Source organism: Chenopodium album, chromosome 8 (assembly GCF_948465745.1).
Source record: "Chenopodium album chromosome 8, dcCheAlbu1.1, whole genome shotgun sequence".
Classification (NCBI taxonomy): domain Eukaryota; kingdom Viridiplantae; phylum Streptophyta; class Magnoliopsida; order Caryophyllales; family Amaranthaceae; genus Chenopodium; species Chenopodium album.
Window position 1 is genome coordinate 33,507,511 of NC_137841.1, and position 21,322 is coordinate 33,528,832.

Here is a 21,322-nt window from a genome sequence, read left to right on the forward strand (position 1 = left end):
GTTGACAACATGAATTTGACGATAAGGCTGGTTTTTATAGTGGGAAAGATTTTGATATCAGGATAGTTCATCCTCAAATATCCAGTTATTGTTAATTTTAAACCTTTACATAATATGTTTATATTGTTTTCCAAATTTTCGTATTTTTATTATTATTCCTAGAGTTCAATGAGCAATTTGGGAATAGTTGGATTTGATGCAGAAAATAACTAATTAGTAGTTTTGTTTTGACTATGAGTTTTGTTTAGTTTGAATCTAAAAGGGTATTTAGAATTATTATTGGTGTTAATTTTATGAACGTATGGTTTTCATGAACTTGTATTACCTATATTTTCTAGATTTTGCTATTACTTTTCCTATCCGTAAATGAGTTTGGTTATTTCTCTATGCTTCATAGCAAATATGAATGGTTTGATTTAGCAATTATTTACCCATATAATTTGTTTGTAAATCCTATGTCTAATGCCTTGAATGTTTGTAAATTGTACGAAGTAAGCATAAGGCACATGTGAAAGTATTTATAATTTATGTATTGAATTATGCCATCTAAAACAAGCGATGCGACGGGGGTAACAAATTATAGCAACGTCGAGTTGGTTTTCGCATATTGCCCGGGCAAAGGCGCATTTCAATTTCAAATTGAAACTCGAAAAAGAGGCCTTCTTCCTCCACGTACATGCATGATCCAGTCTATTTCGAATATCCATTTGCAATTTCCAATCAACAAGAGGCAAATCTTTTGGTGTTGAATAAAGTGATCACTAGTGTTGAAAACTGACCAGAGTTCAAATTTAGAGAAGTGATTGGATGTGATAATTAAATTAGGCCATCCGGGTTTAATAATTATTACCCGTAATGGAAACATGAAGTTTCATTAGATAATGTTATGACGCTTTTTCAATGTTAAATACTACCTCCGCTTCATATTACTCGCAACAAAGTACAAGAATGCGGAGGCCGAGGCAAAAGATTGAAGGGGGATTAATTAAGGGGAGGGGTAAAGTATTAGGGGAGTTAAAAGGGAGGGAAAGGGAAGTGGTCCATGTGAGGAGAGAGAAAGTGAGGGAGGGAATCTTTTAGAGTGGGGATTTCCCACTCTTTTTTTCTGATTTATTCCAAAAGGCTCCAAATTTTTTGGCTCCTTATTTTTCCCTCCTTCCCCTTTCCACGAAAATTCAAACTTTTCCCCAAATTCAAATTTGTCATTGATTTCAAACAAAAAGACCTCATTATAAAGAGGTCTCCCATCCAACTTACCCCATTTTTTTAAGCAAACTATTTTGAGAATGGGATAAGTGGGTTGGGGTGGGGATAATTTCAGTATCACAGTATTGTTAAAACACCAACAATTAGTTAGCAAAATACAGGCAGCCCTACAAATTACATCTTCCTACATAATAAAATTAATCCTAATTTCCAAAAGCTGTGTTAATTCCATCAGCAACATCATATGTACAGAAATCAGGCTCCATTGAAGACCGCAAAAAAAAGCCACAGCCGCCATATCATCACCTGGCCTTCACCTAATCTGAAAAAAAAAAGGACTCATGGATGATTTCTTTGATGATGATTTCTTTCACATGCATCATCTTTATGCACAAGAACAGCAGCAGACAGAGTTTTACAATGAGGGACTCCATGAATACTTCTACTCAGGAGCAGATTCACAACAGCAACAAGGCAACAACTCCAGTGAAGACAATGCATATGATGCAGATGATGGTGATGCACAGGAAGAGGATGGTGAAGAACATGATGCACATCAACAAGAAGCACAAGTAATTACAAGAGCAAGCAGAGAAATGACTGTGGTTGAAAAGAGGCATCTAGTTGATGAAATTATGCTGAACATGGAAGGGGACTCTTTGCCAAAGGGATTTTTGTCCAACTTAGCAAAAAAACACAATGTTCATAGATCCACTACAACCAGGTGGTTCCAGGTAATTAAAAGACACTTGCTTGAAGGAAATGTCATTGATGTTAGAACAAAAAAAAACAGGTTCTGTTGGGCCAAAACCAAAAGAGTACACTGATGAATGGTTAACTTCAGTTCCTCTATATAAGAGGACCACTGAAAGGAGCTATGCTGCTGCCCTTCATGTGTCCCCTTCAACCATTCATAGATAAGGAAAAGGGGTAGGCTCAGAACACATACAACAAACAATCATCTAGCACTGTCAGAAAATCACAAAGTTGCCAGAATGAAGTGGGTTCTAAGCTGGGTGAACCCTGCTCCATCCTTAGGGGACCCTACTTTCATTGACATGCAATACACAATTCACATAGATGAGAAATGGTTTTTTTTGAACCCTGAAACCAGAACATTTTACTTGCTGCCTAATGAAGAGAACCCTTATAGAGCACAACAGTCAAAGAGATTCAAACTCAAGGCAATGTTCATAGGCATGGTTGGAAAGCCTTTATATGATGAACACAAGAATATGTTGCATGATGGGAAATATGGGTTATTCCCTTTTGTGAAATATGAGATAGCAAAGAAGAAGAGCAAAAATAGGGACAAAGGCACATTGGAAACAAAGGCAATACAGTCTGTGAACAGAGATGCTATAAGGGAAATGTTACTCAATCATGTACTGCCAGCATTGTATGAAAAGTGGCCTGCACAGCTACCTAAGAATGTTACAATTCAATGGGACAATGCAAGACCCCATCAAGTGCCTAATGATCCTGAGTTTCAAGAAGCATGTCAAGCATATGGGTTTAACATCCAATTTGTGTATCAACCAGCTCAGAGTCCAGATTTAAATGTTTTAGACTTAGGTTTATTTAGGGTGATTCAATCAATTCAATATCAGTCATTCCCTAAGAACCTAGATGAGCTAATTGCAAAGGTGGATGAGGCATGGAATTCATTTGATCCAACTGTCAACAAGTACACTTGGATAACACTACAAAGTTGCATGCTTAAAATTCTGGAGAAGATGGGAAGGAACAACTTTGTCCCTCCACATATGAAAAAAAGGCATTTGGATAGTCTAGGTCTACTACCAGACTTGTTAGAAGTGGACAGGGATCTTCTAAACAGTGTAGTTAACTACTTGAACACAATTGAAGTTCAAACAATCAGCAACCATCTATAAGAAGCTAACATGGAAGTGGATGCAGATTAAGCAACAGGGGACTCTTTACTCAAGCTTTTGGGACACAAAGACTGCCACACATAACCACTCATCCCTAAACTTTATTTTTTTTGTTTTTGTTTAAGTTTTGGTTATGTGTATTTTGGTAAATAGCAAGTCCATATTTAATGGCAGTCTTGTACTAAGGAAAACTTGATCAAAGTAAACTTTTGTAAGTAACAAAGACCATTTGTAATGATGAAAATCAAGATTACTTTTGTTTAAAGTCCATCAGATAGGATTTTATGTCATCAAAGCATAGTAGATAATGGGTACCTCAACAGCAACCTCTAAGAGAAGTCACTAGAGCTTCCACATGTATCAACTAGCTCTCAGCTGAGTCCCTTCATCATATGGATTTAAAAAACTGAATTGCACTGTATGTGGGGGGACCCATTGCATTATAGGGCCTTTATTTTTGGGACTCAGGTACTCAATGTAAGGGACAACAAAATCAACCCACAAAGACAGTGCAATAACTAGTAAAACAGAGGCAGGAAAACAGAGGCAGCAGAATCAATGAAATGCAGCAACTACAATTGAGCTATCAGTTGAGTCCCTTCATCATTTGGAGAACTAAGTGTCACTGATGCAATACACAATTTGGGACTCATTGCATCTAAGGGGCCTAGAGGGGGACTCATATGCCAGTGCACATACATATACAAATCAGGCATCAATAACTATAGCACAGCCAAGTACAGATTCAACCAACAAAGCCAACACAGGCAAGTAAGTGAATAACCAACAGAGACAACTACTCTAATGATCCAACACACTTAACAACCCCCAATGAACCAACACATCCAACTACCCCAAGAGCCAACACAACCAACAATCCAAATTAACCAACACAACCAACAAGTTGATTAACCAACACAGCCAATAATCCAAATTAACCAACACAGCCAACAATCCAAATTAACCAACACAGCCAATAATCCAAATTAACCAACACAACCAACAATCCAAATTAACCAACACAGCCAACAATCCAAGTTAACCAATACAGGGAACAATCCAAATTAACCAACAAAGCCAAATATCCAAATTAACCAACACACCCAACAATCCAAGTTAACCAACACCGGCAACAATCTAAATTAACCAACAAAGCCAAATATCCAAATTAACCAACACAACCAACAATCCAAATTAACCAACGCAACTAACATTCCAAATTAACCAACACAACCAAATTAATCAACAATCCAAACCAAATATTGCATTCAAACCAAGTAAAACAGAACAATTGAAGTCCAACCAACTATCATATCACAAAAAAGGACTCAAACAACATACATAACCAATTATCACCCACAAGTTGATGCAATTAACTAAAACAATTAAATTAATTGCCAAAAAAAATTAAACTTTAGGGTTTAAGAGATTACGCTGCCCATTTAGTTATGGGGGTTGGAGAACTGGGGATAGTAGATCTGGTGATAAGCCGAGTAGACATCATCAGGCTCCAAACCAGCAGGTAGCCCAGACCGTATGCGGTTAGCACCAGAAGTAGGGGCATCTTCCACCACAGCCAGCATGGGGTGGGACTCAGGTAGGCGGAGAACCTCCTCAGCAGTTAATTCAACGGGTTCAGACTCCCCAGTCTCAGATCCGGTGTCTGGAACCCCAGCAGCAGGTACAACGGCGACGGAGACAGCATCTCCAGCAGGTTTTTCTACAGGAAGAACCACGGAGATAGGTACAGGGTCCAGATCAACAACGGTGGTAGTAGGAGCGGGCCTTTTAGATCCAGAAGCAAGCTTTACTTTCTCCTCCTCGTCGCTTGAAAACTCGGCCAATTTAGCATCCCTTATTTTTCGCCGAGCAATAAAAGAAGCGCGGCGAAGGGGTTTCATCACACCAGATCCCCGACGGGGGATGTAGGTAGTAGCAAAAGAAGGACGAGGGTTGGATCTTTTAGTAGCAGTAGAAAGGGACTCGTAGCCCATCAGATCTGGGTTCACTTCATCAGAGGAAGCCATTTTTACAGAGAAAAAGAGACAGACAGAGAAGAATACGAAGAATTGAGGAGAGAGAAAGGAGAAAACAGATTAGAATAAGAGAGAGAGACAGAGCGTTGGGAGAGAGAGAGAAAGGTAGAGAGAGAGAGAGATGGGTATATGAAGAACTAGGGTTGGGTTTGATTTCTGGAACATTCAATTCCAGAATTCAATTCGTTCAACCACACCCAACTTCAATTGAATGCTGATTCATTGAAGGAAGTAGTTGAGAATTTGTAAAGTTTTAAATAAATTGGGTAAATATGGTGGGAATGGTTAAATAAATTAATCTAAGGATAATTGTAAATAAAACAGATTAGTAGTAATAAGTTGGTTTTAAAAAAATAAAGTAAGGGTAAATATGTCAATTTGTAGGGTAAAACTTACTAAAATAGGAAAGAAAAAATTTTGTTGCGAGTAATGTGAAGCATCCATTTTTGGAAAGTGTTGCAAGTAATAAGAAGCGGAGGTAGTATATAAAATTAATTGAATGGAAAGACGTAACATTGAGATTGAGTTATATGTTTTGATTTTTTTATATAAAGGAGTAATGGATGATAAAGGAGTAATGGCTGACCAGAAGTTCACCAAAATAACTTATATATTATTGTCAACTATCAAGTGATCAAAAGCTCACCAAATACACTATTTAAGTCTTTAAAGATCCAGAAGATCATCACCTACTAGAATTACGAGCAAGTGATTTATGCTTGTATAACAATTCTTTTGATTGGGGCTATTATATGTCAGCACATATGAAATAGGAGAAGAAAGATAAACGTACAAATGCACAACATATGTCTCCCCATTGACATTGATCTCCAGAAGAGAAAATATTATTGAAAATTTAATAATAAATACACATGAAATATAAAGTTAATGAATAAATGATTCTTCATCGAAATTGTTCTCCTGAAGAGATAAATTTTGATCGTGATCCTCCCAATGAAATGAATTTTAATGCAAATTTATATACTAAGTTGGTATAGAATTAGGCGCCCCTATAAAAGAGATATTTTACCAACTTAGGGGGAGAAGAAATAGCAAAAGTTGGGAAAATCGAAAAAAAATTAAGAATATTAATGTTCCCTTTAATGGTAGTTTGAAAAGTTATATATGTGCCAACTTTTGTATATATATTATCAAGATATGTTGCACATTTATGAATTGATTTGATTTGTATTCAGTTATGACTCATGTTGCATAGCGTTGAAGATACATTTGACCATATTAATTATGTGTATATATTGAGATAAAGTCTTGCCAATTGTAGGTGTAGGTTGTATATGATCGATTCCAAAATAAAGATATGTTTAATAGATATGATATTTGGCAAGATAGTGCAGTTGACACTAATAGCGTAATAGTATATAAATACCATAGTGTATGAAATACCCTAAAAGTGGTATAAATATCTGAATTATTATAATAGATGGCCTATGATGTAAGTACAATGAGAAATGTATTCAGATATCATAGTAAAATAGCATGCATAATGTAAGTTAAAGGAATTTTATGATACCGGTACATAATGGAACCGATGAATAATATGCATATGTATAATGGAATGGACTAATAAATAAGGGATCTGAAATATATGTACATTTGATGTCAACATAATGATAATGATCATAAGTTTATCATGGACCCGAAGTCCAATGAAATATGGAATTTTAAATCCACACTGTACAGTGTCTTGCATCATTTTGAGTCTTATATTCATGTGTATGTGAGCCATAGGTTAATGGTTTATTGCATATGTAGGAAGTTAGATGCATTACTCATTGTATAATTTGTTTATATGTTATTATGTTTTATATATCTCATATTGCATGGATTAATTTCTTACAATGGTTGTGGTGTATGTGAATGTTCATTCAATGTATAGTAAGACATATTTACAACTTTGATAAAAAATTAGAAAGAGATATTTATATTCTAACGGGCTTATAATTGTAATGAAATTATTGATGACACTTATTTAATAACATGTTATGAATCATGTAAAAGGAGTTCCTGAAGAACTTATATACGACATATTAAATGCCCAACCCTACAAATTTTTATGTCTTGAATATTGCAATTATTATCAAACTCTTGAAAAGTCTATGTGACTACATTATTGACATCTCAACCTGAAATTTGAGCATATGAGAGTTAGTAAGATTTACTATTTGTATTTACAAGAGAGCTCCTGTCAATCATGAAACATCTAAATAATATCAATGGAATACTTATACGCGAGAATGTTTTCTCATGGTCCAGAAGAACCATGATTAGCGCACATAATTACATATGTTATATTATAATTCATATGAGATTGAAGAATGACATTAATATTATCAAGTTTTGTCATAAAATTATTATTAATGAATGTTAAATCAAATAATGATCACCAATATTTATTATTAACGACTTCCGGAAGAAGTCATAACCGCATGAGTTTAACCTTTTTAATCAACTATTAAATATAGATTTGGAATGGTGATATTAGAGATAAACACATGTATGGTGAAATGAAGACACTTCACATGTTCACGTGAAGACTTGAAGAATTGAAGATGCAACTTCGGCTTAGGAGATTCGAAGATCAACGTATGATATTTTACTTACTACATATGAAAAGATATCCAAACATATTGGTTCATTGTTGCGGCACTAGAAGATCTCAAGTTATGTATTCATCAGGGGGAGAAAATACGCGCTGCACTCTTATTCCATTGACCATGGTTTTGTCCCACAGGTTTTAATGAGGCAGCATCTCGAGCGTATTACGAAGAATGTTGTACTCTTTTTCTTTCATTAGGTTTTTATCCCACAGGGTTTTTCCTAATAAGGTTTTAACGAGGCACAGTCTTTGATAATGGACATCCAAGGGGGAGTGTTATAAAAAATCGTGTGAATGACCATTATGCTCCTTATATCATTCCGGAATATTATAGATATATGATTTATTCTTATCTAAACATATTTGTGGATGTCCATCTTGTATCACTCTAGAACTTTCTAGAGCTTAGGGTTTATTATTCTCCAAGCAAACTCTATCAATTATTATACTATATATATATGTATACCTCCATCATATGAAAGACAAGCAGAATACACATTTCAATTCCCTCTCAATGTTTATATTTCTCCTTATTTTACAACATTTAAAAAGTTTATTAGAATACTAATTATCCTAAAGTAAAATGAACTCAAATAAATTTTCATATTATGCCAATCAAAGTGTGTCAAAAATTTATGGACAAATGTATATGACTTCGTATATGGGTACTAACCTAATTAACTAAGCTAATAATTTAATTTTCTTATATAAAATGTTATATCTTCTAAGTTTCTATTACTATATTTTTTTTTATACAATCCAATTTAATAATCTTTACATTTAATTTAAGTTATTTTGTTACAAATAAATTTTCTGGATAAATTATTGTTGAATTAACACCATATTAATTATTTATTTATTGTAAAATTTAATTATGACCGTGCATGGCATGGGAGTTAACCTAGTTATATCAATAAAAGCGATATTGCATCGATGAACATAATGATTCAATTAAACTGCCAATATAAACTAATTAAGTCTTATAATATTTTCAAATAAAATCATCATGCTCCAAGCCAAAGTATGCCGAATTCATTATGCACGGATGCACCTCATCATAGTATGCCAAATATAACCCAAATGAACCACCATTAACCCTATAGAAACTACAGAGAAAAGGTTGCTTTTATTCTCATATACTCAAAAGGTATCTATCTATATATTATACTAAAAGACAAGCGCCTCAATGTGAGGATGACAAATGTCACTCTCTCATTGGCTTATCTTATGTATAAAATATATCTATATAATTACTATTTACATATTCAAGCATATAGTTATTTTTTTTAAACTTCAAACCATAAAAGCAAGTTTCTATACATGCATAAGATTTTCATGATTTCCTAACATAAATATTGATTTAATTTTTTTATAATAAATATATGCTTTCCAATACTACAAATAATCCATAAAGTCTTTCCAATCTTTATTTATAGTAAGTTAAAGAATAATAATTAATTTTAAGCAATATGATTAAAGTGGCATAATTAAAAAAACAAATATTTCGTATTTTGAAAGGCTAATATTGTTTTTTTTTTTTATGAAAATTAAATAAAATCGATAGAATTTAGTTTGACGTCAATTATGAAATCAATACAAACATTTAAAAAAAAAAATCAGATGTACAATAAAATATTGTGCACCTATTATAAAAGCTACCCTGTAATGAATGAAAGTTATTTATGCTTTATTGATAAAAGTTACCCAAAATAGTCTACAAGTTATCCTAAATTCAATTCAAGTAATCAGATGAATACAAAAGTTTTTGATTAAGATACAAAATAGTGTAAAAATTACTTTTATCGTTTGTTGTACTCCTTGACAAATACTGAATGATGAGCCGATCGAAATGTTGTCTTGGAAAAAAATACATAATCTTGAACATAAATTTAATTTTAATCAGCCTTTCATTTTCTATACAATGTCTTTTACAATGACCTTTTGTTTTTCTTGCATTAAAAAAAAAAATAAATAAATAAATAAAAAAAACTGAACCAATAACCAATCTAAACAAGAAGAATAAAAGTTAAATTGAATTAGACATTTGACGGAAAAGAGATAGATATAAATTGTAACTATTACTTGTGTTTTAAATTGTAATATTCGTATTAACAATGCTATTACTTATGAATTTTTTTTAGAAAAACTAACATTTTGATTTAAAAATCGTGCATTGCTCATGTACTATACTAGATATACAACAATCATGTGCAATAATTTATGTTGTTTTATACATAATAATACTTTTTAACTATAATAGTATGTGTATATAATATAATATTTTTTATAATATAAAAAAGTATATGTATATAATATAATATTTTATAACACGTGTCCTCCATACCAAGTGTAGTCCCAATCACCACTACACCAATTGGTTGTTGGTGTAGCGGTGATTGAGACTACACTAGGTAGGGAGGACATGTGTTCGCTCCCCTGCAACAACAATCGGAAGGAGAATGAAACCTAATAACCTAGAATTGATCCTCAAATCTGGATTAGCCCAAAGGGTGAACCAGATAGGACACCCAAAACTCAATGCATATATGACGGGAATTAACTTAACCTTTATCTATCTTATACAAAACTCCAAAGTCTATATTTTTTTTCAAAATATAATAATAACATTTGTAAATTTTTGTTAATATGAAAGTTATAAACCTGTCAAAATGTATATATAGTTAAATTGTTTAATAACTTATGTCGAATGCGTAGTTTTATTAAAATTATTTTCATGTAATCATTAAATGTGTTGGATGTTGTGTAGCTATGCAATGTCCAAAACTTTAGTTGAACGACTTTGATTTAGTGATTGTACGGTAAAAAGATATTGACTTCGATCTTGAAAACTAATAGTCTAATAAATTCTAAATAGAAAAATTAAAACAAAAGGAAATGAAAATAGTAAATGGCTTTAAATATTGAAATAAACATAACCTTTTAAATCAATTTAGCGAATTCAATAGATAATTTTAAGGCTTTTAAAATTAAATGGGGGAAAATATATGTAAAAAGAATATTTTTAGATATATAAATGTCCATGCACTATTATAAGAGTTTTGTATACCTTTTTATAATTAAGGTAGGGATAAATCTTAGTAATATATACTACGTATATTTTATTTATATAAAATTATCAGTATCCAATTATCCATACCTATATACGAAGTATTTGTGTTGTATACTATATTTAATCAGTTGTTGGTTATATATGTGATTATATAATATATAGTTTTTGGCACAATGGTTAACTTAGGAAATTATATGTTCTGGTAGGTCAAATATAAGGTTATTATTGTGTTTATAGATTTAATGAGTGCGACGGGTAAATAAAACATGTACATATTAGATTCATTGTAGCTACTGATGCGGATGGTATGATAAGAAAATTTTATTTTTTTCCTCAACGGGAGATATAAATAAATTAGTCCACTTCTTATATAGCTATGTGGAGTATTATTCAATTATTTTTCAATTAATAAAATAACATTATAAAAAATTAAAAACAAATCAAATAACATAAAATACTATTCAAATAACGTTCCTTTAATTTTTTTTACTGACCATTAGTAACCAAGTCCTTTAATAGTAAATGAATTACCTTTGTTTTTATTTTTATTTTTCCTACGGTTTTAATAATTTGATTTGTAAACCGTGCATCGCACGGGCACTATGCTAGTTTATAGCTAAATACAAACTAGGTTAGGCAACTAGAATTATGTTAGTTGGATACAATTAACAAAAGCTATTAAGTAGGATACTTATCCTTAGAGGTATATAAGATATATACGCTTAACAATATTAAAAGGATAAATATTAAGCAATATTCTACCGCTAGATTTAACTAATAGCCATTATTTGTATAAATGTAGTGTGCTTGTTAAAACAATAAATCAATCAACCTTTGCGTATGACTCGTCAAGAATTGGTTTAGATTTTTGTTATAAAAAAAATTCCGAACTAAATAATTATTCTAGTGTAGATTGTGATTACAAGAATTTCATAAGCAACAAGATAAGAGGCATGTGGAGGGATGAGGAAAGTCACAACGATAACATAACCAAATTAAAAACATATCCATGAGTAAATCCACTAGATAAATCAATATAAACATACAGCATCACACAAAAATTATATTGTGATTTTAACAATACATTTGAAGTTCTAATGTAACATGAAATATAGATAGATAAGAATGCAACATGTCAGACTATTAGTTGTATATTAATTTATCTATTTACATCAACCCACAATATTGAAAGTATGCATACCTTGTTGTCGTTGAGATCTTAGTTATTCCTTCGCACAAAATTATGGTGCTTTAATTGCTATTGAAATCAATTTAATTAGAGTTATGGTGCTAATAACGTGTTGTGAAATAAAGAGAACGAGAGGGAAATTGGGGAGAGAATTAATTAGTTATTCTATAGAGAAGGAGATATATAAACATACAATATATTTAGGGTTTCGTTGGATAAGAATATAAACCCTAGTTCTAGGAGGATAATGGATATCCACAAATATTTCATAACATTATTATTATTATTATTATTATTATTATTATTATTATTATTATTATTATTATTATTATTATTATTATTATTATTATTATTATTATTATTATTATTATTATTATTATTATTATTATTATTATTATTATTATTATTATTATTATTATTATTATTATTATTTTTATTATTATTATATCTAAAAAACAGACAAAGTCATACAACCTATAAAAATTAAGTTAGTGGTTAGCCGAGATACAATCTGGGCCCCCACTCCTCTAGTTATACCAAATCCAATCCTAGTAAATATATGAGCAGCAGCACATGCCCCAATTTCTTGCGTCGTCGAGAATTTTTGAACCCGCTTTAGCAATGCAACAGTCTCTTTCTCTAATTCCCCAAGTGAAGAAAAGGAGAAGGGAATGAAACCATATCCAGTGGCCTGACATCGAGCTTCATGCTTAACCCGCTTCCGATGAGCCGCATCAGCCACAACCCACCCAGGAATGATATAATTATTATTATTATTATTATTATTATTATTATTATTATTGCTATTGTTAATATTAATATTATAATTATTAAATATTAATTATTTATTATTATTATTATTAAATATTTATTATTATTATAATTCAATATTAATTATGATTATTATTAAATATTAATTTTTAAAAATATTATTAGTAAATATTAATTATTTGTTATTAGTATTATTAAATATTAATTTGATATTATTACTATTATTAAATATTAGTTATTATTATAATAATTTAATATTAATTGTTATTATTATTATTAAATATTAAATATAATTATTTATTATTATTATTATTAAATATTAATTATTATTATTATAATTCAATATTAAGTATTATTTTTAAGCAGAGCAAAACAACTCTAAAGAACGGGGCCTTAAGCAATTTTTTAAAATATGGGGTTGTTTGACAAAATTAGCAGTAATAGGTAGCTTTTAGCAATTGAGTAACGAGTCATCCTTGAGTAGTGAGTAGCCATCTATTAGATTTTGAAGTGGTAATTGATAATATAAGTGTTTGGTAAAATTAGTAATTGGATTTTACAATTTTTTTACAAAATCTGTTAAACTGTTGGATTTTCACTTTTATTTTATTTTTTTGGTCACCGAATTATTTTAAAATGATAATTGTTTCGGGGTTTTTTTGTCCCTCGGGAGAGTTAAAGCTCAAGACCGGATTCAGCAAGGACGCTTGTACCTGTAAAACAAACGGAACACCGAATGGTCGGTGGTCCTCCTCCGAAGGTTAAGTTAGTACGGATTCGGAGTAAAACGTGCGGAAAAAAAGTTATCTGCTCGGATTCCAAGCTTAGGTGCTGTCTGTTTCTTGAGAGTGACAGATCAATAATGATTGGAACGTGTCCCAATAAATGGGGGGAATGTCCCTATTTATAGAGACCTTGGGAAGTGTTCCCTCCCAAGGGTTTGATGACTAGGGATTAGGGCACGCCGTTTTTTAGGGGCCCCTTGGGATTTGGGCCTTGAAAATCGCCATTCCTAGGGGGCAATATCTGCTCGACACGTGTCACCATTAGGAAGGTCTAAGTTGGCACCTCTTCCAATGACACGTGTTATGCTCTAATTAGGCCACTTGGCAGGGTATAAAATACCTAAATCATTTGCCCCTCACAGGGGGTCACGTGCTTTCCACGTGCCGCATGTGACAGATGTCGGGTTATGAGCGATTGGTTTTTTTAACTATTTGCCATGGGTGAATCTAAGGATTTTTACCCTAGATTCTTTACCCTTTCTATAAATAGGGGTTGACCACCCTTCATTTTCACACTTTTGTGAATCTTTCGAGAGAATCCAGAGCCTTTGACTTCTGACTCTTGACTAGTTCTTTGCAAGCATCCGACAGTTGTCTGCAAGTCCGTCTGTAAACAGACGTCCAAGCTTCTTTCAGCCATCTCCTATTACCCTTTAAAGGTAACCGTCTGCTTCTTTTTCTTTCTTTTTTTTACTTTTTCCTTGCTTTGTTTTTGAAAATGGTTTCCCAAACGCACACAACACAGCCTAGGGTATCTTAGTGGCTGTGGATTACTTCACCAAGTGGGTTGAGGCTGAGGCGGTTAAAAACAACAAGACCTCAGACGTAATTTCCTTCATCTGGAAGAACATTATCACCCGGTACGGGGTACCCATGTCTATGGTATTTGATAATGGTCCTCAGTTTGAGACGCCTCAGCTAAAAACTTGGTTGGGAGATCAGGGGATCTCAAGCTATTTCGCATCTGTTGGCCGGCCCCAAGAAAACGGCCAAGTTGAAGCTTTCAACAAACTCATCTCAGACGGCATTAAAAAGAAAATAGAAAGAGCCGGTGGCTTATGGGCAGAAGAATTAATCCATGTCCTGTGGGCCATCCGGACAACAGCGAAAGGAGCAACCAGTGAAACCCCATTTCTCATGGTTTACGGTGCTGAAGCCGTCTTGCCCATCGAACATTACGAGCCGATTCTCAGAGTCATGCTGTATGATGAAGAGGCAAACTAGGAAGCAATGCGCCTGGCATTGGATTCATTCCCAGAACGCAGGGGCAATGCCGCCTTGCGTCATGAGATTTACCGTCTGAGAATGACGAGAGCCTACAACAAAAAAGTACACAAGCGTCCCTTGAAAGTTGACGACTTAGTGTTACGAAAAATGGAGGCAACCGGTAGGGCCAATGAGCTGGGAAAGCTAACCCCAAATTGGGAAGGCCCCTACCGGATCTATGAAGAAGTAAGGGACGACACCTACCGCCTGGAAACTCCAGACGGCAGGCGCCAGCCTAGAACTTGGAATGTAGACAATCTTAAAAAGTACTACTTCTGAGAATGTAAATTTTTTGTAAACAGTGATTCAATTAATGAAGATTCAGACTTTGTTTGCAAAATTATCGTTTGATTATCCATCCGGGTAATATCCAGGCGGATTCCTCATTTACCTAACTAAGTTCGATACTTAGTGAAGGTTTCATTTGTTAGTCCGCCTGGGTAATACTCGGATCTCTTGTTTATTTAAGTTTAATACTTTGTTTATTCAACTGCTTGACTATCCGCCTGGGTAATACTCAGACGGATTCTCCATTTATCTAACTAAGTTTGATACTTAGTATGATCAAATATTTGTCTGTCCGTCTGGATATTACCCATACAGACTCGTATGCTTAAAAAACTAAGTTCGATACTTAGTGTAAATTCAACACTGATTAAGAAACTAAGCACAAAAAGTTTAGTGGCTACACAACCGGTCTCAAACAGGACCAGAGGCTAAAATGGCCGGATGATTGCTATTTTTATAAAATCGCCAGTCCCAACATGGACAAAGGCGTCCGGCGACACCCCTCTGGGTGCAATTTTCGCAGAGAACAGATTATCTGTCGGTTCTACGTATCCATGCAGACAACAAAAATTGAACGACCAAATTGGTCAACTCATAGCCGTCTGACTAAAATAACCTACGAAGAACGAATAAGTTCCTAAATACCGGATGCCCATAGGCAATAGTCGGTAACCGGCTGAAGTTCTCACTTAGGTTATTTATTTTAAAATTGCACCTCACCCCAATTGGGGCAAGAGTTCAATGGCTATGAAATCTCTACCAAGACGGGCATAAGCCGTCTGTGTAGTGACTGAAACGCCTGTTGGTGTACGGCTGTGCACTTGGTTTGGGGCAATCACTACTGTGATTGATTGACTTGCAAACATATCATGCTCTTTGCAGCATTAGACGTTTTCAAGTCAATCAACCAGCTCCAATTGAAACCAATCACACAGCCGTCCAGGGGCAAGGACAGCCGGACTACTGATTAGTTAGGCAAGAAATCGCCGCATGCTTTTGATAAGTTAGGCAAAAATTAAAATTTGCAAAAAACAAAAATTCAAATGCTAAATGATCAAAACCGACTTAGTCGGTGTAATTCATAAAAGTCCATCCAACCAAACGGTTGTAATGGATCAAATGTTAACCGGACCCCGTCCGGGAGAAAGAAATTGTTAATTAACCCGGCTCCATAGCCGGTAAAAACACAAATACTCGGAACGCAGGCCGGAAAAAGCAAGTTTTGGCATACAGCCGCTGAATAAAAATTAAAAAAGCAAAGACTAGCATACTGCCGCTGAGGGGTCACTTCTGGCCTGCAGACGGAGCCTCCTGGTTCTCCCCCTTCTCCTCATCATCTGAGGGAATTTGATGCGCTTCGTCGGGACCAGGAAGCTCAGGCGCGGTTGGCTCATTGTTGCTGAGCCAGGCTTCAAAGGAGGCAGGCTCTGGCTCACCTTGCTCTCTCAAGTACACCACGTACTCGGCATAGCTGTGTGCCATTGCCCAGATGCTATAATCAGCGTCTGGGTACAAGGCAGCCCAAGCAATTTTCATACGGGCGTCGTTGTCAGCATCACTCTCAGCCACAAGGCGGTTTTGCTCCGCCTCCAGGGTTGCTGCAAAGTTTTTCTGAGCTTGAGCAGCATCCTTCTCCAGCCTCTCAACCTTGGATTTCGGTTTGCCAAGGTCCGCCTGGGTCTTCTTGAGCGCCTCTTCAGCCTGTTTGGCGCTCTCGTCTGCTTTCTTCTGAGCCTCCTCCGCTCCCTTCTTGGCCGTCTCAGCATCTGTTACCCGCTGGTCGGCCGCCTTCAGATCTAGCTCCAGCTGCTGGATTTTAGACGCCTGTGTCATAATTATTGCTTTAGTTTCAAGTTCATTTACGATAGTTGAGTGTAAAGCAATATTATCAGCGTCTATGGCGGACTTTTTGGCCCTTTTTACCTCTTCCCGTTTGCGGGAATAAGGACGTTTGAGCCCGTCCACCCGCAGCATGGCCTGCAAAAAGCAGGCGGTATAAGAATTACAGGCGGGATAATTACTTGGAAAAAATAACATTGAATTGACAAGTTTCTTACCTCATCCAGAAGGGATAGAATGCGTTCAAGATTGAACGTCTCTATCCCAGGGATATTGTCCTTATCCCTCTTCCGGACGGCATCCAGCATGGCCTTGGCGTGCTTCTGGACGTCTGGCCAGCGGGGAGATTGATCTGCACCACAATCAATACGTGATGAGTGCGAAACTAAGGCAGCACCTATCTGTTGCCGACCGTCTGAGGATGACCTCTGTTGGGAGTGGGATTTCACCCGTAAAGGCCACCCCAGCTCAAGCAGGGATTCAAAAGGGTTCTTACCTTCAGAGCCGGCCAAGCGGGAACCGCTTGCAGGCGTGGTGAACCCCGCAGCTGCTGATAAGGGGTTGACAAGATCAAGGCACACGCTGCCGCCTACCTTCTCGAGTCGCCCCGATATCCGCATCGTCTTAGCCCCGGCTGAGGCACCAGGAGTTGACGCAGAGGCAGACTTTTTTATTTTATTGAGAACGGCTGGGGCCTCCTCTCTAGCCCGTTTGAGATTCTTCTCAAACGATTTCCCAACTTCTCCCCCCTGTGAAAATAAACAAGTAAAGGTTAGTATCCGGGCAAGGCAGTTTATAAAATAAACTTAAGAAAGGGTCAGGCGCTCAATACCTTGGCCCTGAGCTCGGCCGCAACTTTCTCCGCAAGATCTTTGCGGATGGTCGCAGAAGACCGCTTGGGAGTTTTCTCCGACTGCAACATGTTTAGCGCTTCTTCTGCGAAAAGAGAAATTGATCAGAATCATAAATCAATTCCGATAGAAAAATACTAGAGACGGTGTGAACCCAGGCGCATACGTTTATTAAACATGTGCCCTAGCCCGCAGGCGGCTAGGAAACATTCATCCCTGAACCAGGCGCTCTTGGGAATCCAGTTCTTAGGGACTTTTATTGTTTCCCCGGTTGACAGAGTTGCGTCTGTGAGGCCGAAAAAGTCTGCCTCGATTATTTTATCAAAGTCTTCCTCTGGGATCCGGGGAAGAGCGCACTTCCTGCCCAACAAGTCGGGCTTCTTATTGTACAGACGGAATTCATAATTTTCCCATCTGGTCGGAGCTGACATCAGGTAGAACCTGTGCTTCCAGCCATCGAACTTGGAGACCTTGTCCAAGGTCATCATGTATTGCGGCTGTGTGGTTAGAGTATACCACGCCCTCCAGCCGCCCGAGCTTCTGCTGAGGTAATGCATGTTTGCAAAGGCCTCCCAGCCGGGGTTAAGCCCTTGGAACTCGCAGGCGGCAACATACCCCAGAATGTTGGTCCAGGAGTTGGGGGTAAGTTGCCAGACCCCAAGGCCGTAGCCTCTCAAAATTGCCTTCACCGCCTGGTGAAGGGGGAAGCGAAGGCCGGCTTTGAACGCCGCCTCATAACAGCCAAAATAGTTGTTGGCGTTCTCTTGATCATCCCCCCAAGCGACGGTGCCCAGCTCAGGCGGCACCCGGATCTTATACCCGTCTCCAAGCGGGTGCATTTTCTTAAAGTTCTCTAAGTTCTCCCCCATCTGGATTCGGTCCTTGGAGGAGACGTGGATGCTGAAGGGATCGTCCTTCTCACTCCACTTTTTCCTTTCTTCCTCCTCGCTATCCGGAAGAGGGGGCAAGTCATCGCTGCTCTCGGAGGTAAAGGCGGAGCTGTCGCTCTCCGTCTCCCCCTCACTTTGGTCCATGGGGGCAGAGGCGGCCTCGTCGCCGCCTTGGTCACACTCTTCCAAAAAAGAGTCTGCAGGGGTTGAAGGGGCGCGCGGAGGGGATCTCTCCAGAGCCGTCTGGTTTCCCTGACAAGACGTTTCTCCCTCAGGCGTTTGGCCGCCTGAGCCTTCGCTCTTGTAATTCGGGTCCGTGGCCGTCTGCATTATCTGAGCCATGGTGTCCTGCACAGACACATAACTGGTCGGAATCCATGGCAAAGGGTGGTCCCAACACCCCGAGCCGGCACTCCCAGTCCTAGACTCAGCCGACCCTAGTGACCGGCTGGACTCTAACCTAGGCTGTGCCGTGTGTGTTGGTGATGCATCCATTTATTGCAAGAAATATGTACAAGCGGTGCAAAAAGAAAAGAGTTGAGAGAGATAGAGACGGTACCTTTTGATTTGGTATCTGAACGTAGACGGGACCGGCTGTATTGTTGAAGAACAAACTTTCTTGCTCGCGTCTGCCTCAAACAAGTGACTTCTGCTCTCTCAGAGTTTTTCTCTCTAGGAAATTTTTGTAAACGAACAAAATTATTAGGGTAAAACGGCTATATATAGACGGTAAATTAGGGGGCATTTCCGTAATTTACCCGGAAGGTGAACGGTTACTCTGTAACGGTAAAATTACCGCCAGCCGGAGCGTGACATGTGTCACAGATGCCACGTGGCGTGCCACGTCACATCTGTGAGGGGCAAATGTTTAGGGTAATTTTACCCTGCCACGTGGCCTAATCAGAAGGTGACACGTGTCATCCCCAGATTGGTCTAAAATGGACCAATCCCTGCTCGACACGTGTCATTCCCGAAATCAAGGGAAAAGGCGGCCTTCAGGCCCAAATCCCGAGAATGCCGCCAAACGGCGCAGCCCACCAATGATTAGGGTTCAGTAACCTAATCAGGGGCACAATTCCCAAAGACCCTATAAATAGGGAGATGTTCCTCATTTTGAGGGCATGTTTTGATCAATTATTACACATTTTACTCTTTGTTAGAGACATCCTGAGCTTGGAATCCGAGCAGATCCCTACCTAAATTTCTGCACCTTTTTTCTCCCTTCAAGTTTCTAACTTGTGCGTCGGAGGCGAAGCACCACCCAACTGGTGTCTCCGTTTGTTTTGCAGGTACAGCTCACCCCGGATCAGTCTTCGTGTTGTAACTCTCCCGAGGGACAAAAACACCCAAAACAGGTGCCATCCCTGACTTCTTCATAAATCCGGTAGGGACCTTCCCAATTAGGGGTTAGCTTTCCACCCTCATTGGCCCTACCGGTTGTCTCCATTTTCCGTAACACAAAGTCGTCGACTTTCAAAGGACGCTTGTGCACTTTCTTGTTGTAGGCTCTGGTCATTCTCATACGGTATATCTCATGGTGCAGGGCAGCGTTGCCCCTGCGTTCCGGGAGGGAGTCTAATGCCAGCCGCATGGCCTCCCAATTTGCCTCTTCATCTGAGCATGACTCTGATAGTCGGCTCGTAGTGTTCAATGGGCAAGACGGCTTCAGCACCGTATACCATAAGAAATGGGGTTTCACCGGTTGCTCCTTTGGCAGTAGTCCGGATGGCCCATAGGACATGAATTAACTCTTCTGCCCATAAGCCACCGGCTCTTTCAATTTTCTTTTTTATGCCGTCTGAGATGAGTTTGTTGAAGGCTTCAACTTGGCCGTTTGCTTGGGGTCGGCCGACTGATGCAAAACAATGTGAGATACCCTGATCTCCCAACCAAGTCTTGAGATGAGGGGTTTCAAACTGAGGACCATTATAAAACACCATAGACATAGGTAACCCAAACCGGGTGATGATGTTCTTCCAGATGAAAGAGATGACATCCGTTGTCTTGATGTTCTTAACCGGCTCAGCTTCTACCCATTTGGTGAAACAATCCACAGCCACCAAAATATAGAGCTTTCCGCCTGGAGCAGGCGTATAAGGACCCAAAATATCCATGCCCCATTTAGTAAACGGGACTAGGCTCTGGAGTGCCGTCAGATCAGTAGCCGGGCGGTGAATGAGCTTGCCAAACCTCTGGCATTTATCACATCTCTTCACCAACTCTTTAGCGTTTGCTTCAAGAGTAGGCCAGAAGTAATGTCGCCTGGCTCTGACGGCTAGGGACTTGCCGCCTATATGAGAGGTACAGTACCCAGCATGCAATTCTTCGAGAACTTCTTTCCCCTTTTATGGGGTAACACACTTCAATAGCGGTTTAAGGAAACCCGCCTTAAAGAGCTCTCCGTTTCTCAACTCGAAGTTTGCTGCTCGCTTTTTCATGACGGCTGCTTCCTGTGGTGAATTAGGAAGTTTTCCGTCTGCTAAATATGCCCGGATGCCATCCATCCAGGTAGAGCTTCGGTCTAGAAAACCAATGGCTTCTTCATATATGCTTCTCTTTTCAAGAACCTCCCAAAAGACTGACCGAGGCGTATCACAGCAGGCGGATGAAGCCAATTTG